This window comes from Bos taurus, chromosome 10, assembly GCF_002263795.3.
Source record: "Bos taurus isolate L1 Dominette 01449 registration number 42190680 breed Hereford chromosome 10, ARS-UCD2.0, whole genome shotgun sequence".
Taxonomy (NCBI): Eukaryota; Metazoa; Chordata; class Mammalia; order Artiodactyla; family Bovidae; genus Bos; species Bos taurus.
This window is the reverse complement of record NC_037337.1, coordinates 6,461,555-6,468,717: the sequence shown is the minus strand read 5'-3', so window position 1 is coordinate 6,468,717 and position 7,163 is coordinate 6,461,555. Positions and strand designations below refer to the sequence as shown.

Here is a 7,163-nt window from a genome sequence, read left to right as displayed (position 1 = left end):
TGAGTTTCTATACTTTCTTCTAGAAGTTTTTTTTTTTTTTTAATGTAGTTTTAGGTTTTACATTTACGTCTACGATCTATTTTGAGTTAATTGTGTGTATAGTATGAGGTAGGGTTCAGGGGTAAAGAATTCGCCTGCAGTGCTGGAGACACAGAAGACGTGGGTTCGATCCCTGGGTTAGGAAGATCCCCTGGAGGAGAAAGTGGCAACCCACTCCAGTAATCTTGCCTAAAGAATCTCATGGACCGTGAAAACTGGTGGGCTATAACCCAAAGGGTTGCAAAGAGTCAGACGTGATGAGCGCACACACACAAGGCTCAGACTCCACTTTTTCTTCTTGCATATGGATATTTAGTTATTCTGGTGTTATCTTTCTATACTGAACTGCTTTTGGAATTTTGTGAAAAATAAGTTATTGATATAGGTATGGACTTATTTTTGGTCTCTCCATTCAGTTTCATTCATCTATTTATCTAACTGTGTTATTATCATCCTGTCTCAATTATGGTAGGTTTGTAACCTCTTGAAAGCGAATAATTTAATTTCAACAAATTTTTTCAAAGATGGTTGTCTAGTTTTGGTCTTTTGTACTACAATATGAATTTTAGAATCAGTTTGTCAATTTCTACAAAAAAAAGCTTGCTAGGATTTTGGTTGAGATTCATCAAATCTACAGTTTGGGAAGGAATGGCATTGTAGTAATAACTGAGTTTTCAGACCCATAAACACAATTGATCTGTCCATTTATTTGTAACTTATGAATTTTCTTTTAATAATATGTATAGTATATAGATGTTGAACACTTCCATTAGATTTATCTTTAAATATTTTAAATATTTTGTGCTATAGTAATTGGTATTGTTTTTTACACTTTCAATATTTGATTGTCCATTGTTAGTATATAGAAATAAAATTGATTTTTATAGATTATGCATGTATCTTGCAACCTTGCCAAACTCACCTTTTTATTTTAGTAGCTTTCTTATAGATTACACAGTTTTCTGTGTATGTATGTAAATAGTTTTATTTCTTTCTTTCCAAGCTGAATGCCTTTTCTTTCTTTCTTTTTGTTTTTTCCATAAAAACAAAAGCTTTTATTTGTTTACTTTTGCCTGATCGCACTGCCATCAATGGCAGTGTTGAATAGAACTGTTGAGAGAGGTCATCTTTGTCCTGTTTCTGATCTTAGGAAGACACTAGTCAGTATGATGTTATCTGTACATTTTTGTAAATGTCTTTTGTCAGGTTAAGGAAAATTCCTTTTATTCCTAGTTTGCAGATAATTTATATAAGGAATGGATGCTGAGTTTTTAAAAAATGTTTTCTTCATTTATTGAGATGATCACATAAAGTTGCTTGGTTTTTAGTTTGTTTATTTGGTGAATTACATTGACAGTTTTCAAATGTTAAACCAATGTTGCATTTCTAATGTCTGTTTAAAATTTTTGCATACATATTTATGGGGTATATTACACTGTAGTTTTCTTTTCTTGTAATGTCTTTATCTGGTTTTAATCTCAGGGTTATGTGCCCATATAAACTGAATTAGGAAACATTTTCCTCATCTTCAATTTTGGGGGGAGATTTTCTGTGGGGTCAGTTGTGTTAGAATTATAATAGAGTTCTCTAGGATTAATATTCCTTAAGTGTTTGGTAGAGTTTATGAGCAAAGTCATGTGGACCAAGTTTAACTATAAACTCAATTTCTTTAACAGATACAGAGCTAGTCAGATTATTTCTTTTTATGTGTGTTTTTTGTAGGTCTTTCAAAGGATTTTTCCCTTTCATCTATCATACTTATTGACATAAACTTATTCATAATACTCCACTGTTACCCTTTTAAGATTTGTAGATCTGTGGCAATTTTACTTTTACTATTCCTGACATTGCTAATTTTTGTCTTTCTTTTTTAACTAATAAGGATTGTTAATTACATATATTAATCTTCCCAGAGGACTGGCTTTTTATTTCTTCAATCTTTTTTTTTTTTTCTGTTTTCTATGTCACTGATTTCTGCGCTAAAATTTATTATTTCCTTTCTTCTGTTTATCTTGGGTCTCACTGGCTCTTTTCTAGTTGTTATTTTTTTTTTCAAGATAGAAGGTTAGATCACTAATTTGAAAGTACTTAAAAATCTTTTTTGCTAAAATAGTGCTATAACTTTCCGCCAAGTTGCATCCCATCAAACTTGATATACTTTTTTTTTTTTAGTTCCAACTAATTTCTAATTTTCCTTTTTATTTCCTTTATTACAGTTATTTTGAGAAGTGTTTAATTTCCAAATATTTAGGGATTTTTCAGAGATCTTTCTGTTATTAATTTCTAATTTGATTCCATGTGGTCAGGCAACATATCATAATTCACTTTTTTTCCCTGGCCTTACACAATTTTCTTACATGCTGTGTTGATCAATATTTGGCTGAAACTCAAGGAAAACTCTCTGCAGACTGCTGGATTTCTGTCTTGGTAGCTCCCTCTACTCCAGTACCCCATCCTGCAAACCTAGCTGCCCTTGTCCCCTCAGATTCTTCCTCTATCTTTTTAACTCAGGAAGGCCACTAGCTCTGCCTGGGTCCCTCCTTCCTGTCCCACAACCTGGAAACCCTTGTCAAGGCAGAAATCTGGAGCAATCATAGAGCTCATGTTTTTTTCCTCTCAGCTTCTTATATATCACTGTTTTTCATTGCCTTGAAATCTGTCACTTCGTATATTTTGTCCTCTTTTATGTCCATTTCAGGTAGAAGGGTAAACCTGATCCCTGTCACTCCATCTCAGCCAGATGCAGAGGTTTTGAGGGGAGAGCTAGCTAGCATCTCAAGCTTTTTCTTGAAATGTCTCCCTCTTGCTTGGTCTAATGATTGCAAAATGACTGCTCTATCACTAAGCATTATCTTTACATTTAAGGCAGGATTTAGTGCCAGCCATGCCTGTTCATTTCATTACAAATACAAGTATCTTCCCAGAAGTTCCCTAGCAAACCTACCCTTATATTTCATTGGCCATAATGAGGTCATCTTTATCTGTGAATCTGAGAAAGCAGGAAACGGCACTGTCATGACTGGCTTAAGCTAGGTATGATTTATCAGTAGACTATTGCCTCCCTGAAAGAGCTGGAGAAGGAAAGAGAGAGAAACATTGGATGTTGGATAGATACGCAGCAGGTTGTAGCACTGAGGCAACTACCAGTGTCTTCTGCAGAAAGTAAGATCAGCATGACTGCCCTGCACATAACCCACAGAGACTTTCCTGACAATTGGCTGCTTTCCAGCCTTTCTACAGCTCATTTAAAAAAAAGCTTCTGTGTCCTGGGGACGAGGGATAACAGTCCAGTGCTCTCTGAAGGATACCTCTTACCTTCAAGAGGTCTTTGAAGCTCTAAAGTATTAAACCAAGGAGAAATCATCAATTGAATGCTAATTGTTCAAACCTCTGTGTTGAGACTTTCTGTTACTTGCTTCTAAATAAGTTAAAATTGCAAGTGCACATACCATCTGAGTGATGCCTACTTCACTAACTTCAAAGGTGACCTTGGAAGATTTCTTACAGCCCATCTGAGGAGACATTGCTTTGTTTATCCTGTAGGTTTGGCTCAGAGGTGATCGGTGAGAAAAGAGACCTAGTTAGTTCCTTCCCAGCAGTCATGGCAAGTTTCAGACAAATCAATGGAGCAATTCACAAGCCTGCAAGCCTGACTTTTAGAGCAAGGAGACATTTTATTTGGTCAAAGGGGCATCCTTCTGTGGAAATGCTTGGGTTTTCATGTTTCGTCATTGGCAGAGCCTCCGGGCACTTAAGTGTTAACTTCATAGACATAGAAAAGCAATTATTTTTACACCAACATTTTAAGTCCTAAGATTGACTTACAGGTGTCAGGAAAAAAGGAAAGTAGTCTTACCTTTACCTAGTGAAGACATACTTGATCTGCTTCACAATTGAATCAGGTAAAGATACTTATTGAGTGAAGACAGGCAAATAGTCTCTCTTCCCTGAATACTCAAACTAATTCCCCATGGGGCTTAACATTTTTTTGGTTCATGAAACAAATGGATAAGTTTTCAACAGACTTTCCTGCTTTGGCCAGTCTGGCTGAGAAAGATTCTTGAGTCTGTAGCACCCTAAGATTTGAGTGGTTAAGCATGAACTCCACAATTGAGCAGGCTCTGTGGAAGCAAGGCCTGGAAGGGGTATCTGGCTTGGGAGAAGATTGGAAGAGAGAGGTCTGGTTCAGAGGATAGTACTCAGCTGAAGGAAGGAAACGTGGCATCCGAGGAGAATTAACAGGCAGATTCATGTTGATGTATAGCAGAAGCCAACACACTGTAAAGCAAGTATCCTCCAATTAAAAAAAAAAGTCAAATCAAATAAAATATAGTGTATATGGGGGAAAAATAGGCACTCCATTGAATAGTACGTCTTATATTAATTAGTAAGGATTGGCTAAATTAGTGACAGACAAGCCCCAAACTCAAAGGCTTTATACAACAAAAGTTTATTTCTCTCTCATGCCAGGCCCTTTGTAGGCCCAGGCATTTCTCTAGGATAGTTGTCCTCTGCACGGGGACTGAGTTGTCCAGGCTGCTTCTATCTTTTGGACCTTCCATCTCACGATTGCCTCAGTAGGGCAAGAAAAAGCCTGGAAAGTCACACACGGGCGATTCCCTGTCTCAGCCTGGAAATGGTGTGTGCCATTACAGTGGCCGTCACAACTAGTCACATGGCCCTCTTCAACTTCAAGGAACACAAAAGCTGAGAAGTGCAGCCTTCCACAGGCCTGGATTACAAAAGGAATCCGATATTGGTAGATAGGCTAATGTCCACTCTAATTTGTAGAACTTCTCTTAGGGAACTGTTCTGTGCCAAGTTGTCCCTCAGTTTAGAATTTCTTCCCAGAAAGGGCTTGGGGCAGCTTTATGGTTGGAAGAGGTGTCAGGGACTTATTTTGAAACTGCATTTATATAGCCAGAAACAGTTATATGGATCTAATATTTATTTTGGGCAACTTTGGAGGATGCTGGTGAGAGCTGTGAGTGAGCAAAATCCCCCAGTCCCACCTCTTTCCCTCTCCTGTGTCTTGTCACTCACAGTGCCCGAGCTGAGGCAGTGAGCGTGTACACACTGGCTACCATTCAAACCCCCTCAAAGGGCAGGTCACCCATGGGCCCTCCTGGGCAGGGAGGCCCGTGGAAGTTGTGCAGGCCACCCATGAGACCCTGGCTCTCACAACAAGGCGCCTCAGTCTGTGCTGCTACCTCCTCTCAACTTCTGTTTCTTCAAACGTCAGCTCCACACATTGCCGTTCCAGTAAGTGCAGCTCCTCAGGAAAGGCCACCGGAAAAGGGCAATCAATAGATTAGATGACTGCTGCGCCGCTTGGAGCTCATCTCCTGCTAGGAGTGGGTCTGTGCGTGTGTGTCGGAAAGAGCAGGAGAGCGGAGAGCAGCACTTAGGCAGTTTTCTCAGCAGGAAAAGACAGCTGAGCACTCACCCCAATCAATGAGCTGGGAGGCGGGCAGACAGGAAGACACGCAGCCGGGTGATTCGAGCCCCCCCACGCTGGGAGGCTCTTTTCAGTCTAGGAGCCCGGAACAGCCTCACTGCCCTCGGGGCGGTGTCTTGGCCGGTTTCCGACCCTTCCAGATTTGGTCACCAGACGGTGGTGCTTTGCCTTGTCCTCTCCTGGCTCAGTCTGCCTTGCACACAGAACTGTGATATTTTATGGGTCTACTGAAGGGAAATGAAGACCAAATAAACGTGTCCTTCGTGTTCCTTTTGTCCCCACACAAGCAGATCTTCCTTCCTCTACGTTCACTCAACCGGGCAAGCCTCTCTGGTTATCATGCCCGATCTTGGAAATTTCTCCTTAAATGTTCCTGTCTTCGTGCTTCAGCAGCACGGATGCTAAAATTGGAAGGATACAGAGAAAATTAGCATGGCCTCTGGGCAAGGATGACAGACAAATTTGTGAAGTCCTCCATATTTTTTCAGTTAAAGGATACACAAAATAATTAAATGTTAAAATATGGTATCAAAAGCAGTTATCATGAGGGGAAAAGAGTACAAATCAGAGTATTTTTAATGCTTTTGAAATTAGGAGTTCAGCAACTTAAAAACAATCATATATATGTGTGTGTGTATATATAGAGAGAGAGACAGAGAGACTGCTATACAAAAAACCTCATGTTTTTTTGTATAGCAAAAAAAAAAACTGCAAAAAAAAAAAAAAAACTGCAACCTAAATATCTATAATAGATACACACACACACACAAAAAGGAATCTAAATACAACGTTCAAAATAGTCATCAAATCACAGGAGAAGAGAATAAATGTTCCTGCCTCAGTTTCATTCCCTGAGCGAAATCTCTGTTATTCTGAAACCTATTCTGGCAAATGGATAATAATTAACAAGTTTTCTCCCTTATCAGTTAATGAATTATTCAATAAAAATTAAATTAAACATATTAATTTAATATACAATTAATAATTATATATTAAACATTATTAATTATTAATAAGTATATAATCAATAAATTATAATAAATAATATATTGATTTAATAAATATATTAAATTCTACAAATATATTCATCCACCCATTTATCTACATTCCCCCTTTACTCGTTAACATTTTTAAGTAAAATATTTTATGTAAAATATTCTGTTGATGCCCTAGGGGATTTGGGGGAAAAGAAAGTGATTAAACAGAGCTAGTAAAAAGTATCCAAGGGTTTCTGGGCAGGATGCCAACAGTGACCATTCTAGGAAGTGACTTGTAAACTGCCATTGTGTTAGCCAGACTACCCAAAGCCGTCTATAGACACAATGTGACCCTATCAACCTTCTTCTCTGAAGTTCAGGGGAAGACACAGCTCCAATTTTTTCTGAAACTTTTTGTCCATTATGAGGAGTTGCATTTTAAAGCTGGATTCTGGAATTTCATTAACTTTCAAAACAATAATCAGGCCTAAAGATTAATTCTATTGGGAAAAAATAGAGAAAAGGATGAAAAGAACTTTATCTAAAGACAATTAAATAGGAGCATGTAGTATTAACCATTCACAGTGTTAGTAACACAGATGCAAATTGACCCCAAAACACAAGAACTTGTTCGATAAAGCAGAGACTCAGTTTATTGTGAAACAAAAGTAATTCAAAAGAATCTTCAG

General features: G+C 38.0%; 1 non-coding gene across 1 annotated transcript; it reads left to right on the top strand.

The window, feature by feature from the left end:
- The first annotated feature begins 5,878 nt into the window (after positions 1 to 5,878).
- On the top strand, positions 5,879 to 5,981 carry LOC112448658 (U6 spliceosomal RNA). Its single transcript, XR_003037031.1, has one exon. It is a non-coding gene; the product is annotated as a U6 spliceosomal RNA (small nuclear RNA).
- Positions 5,982 to 7,163: the final 1,182 nt, after the last annotated feature.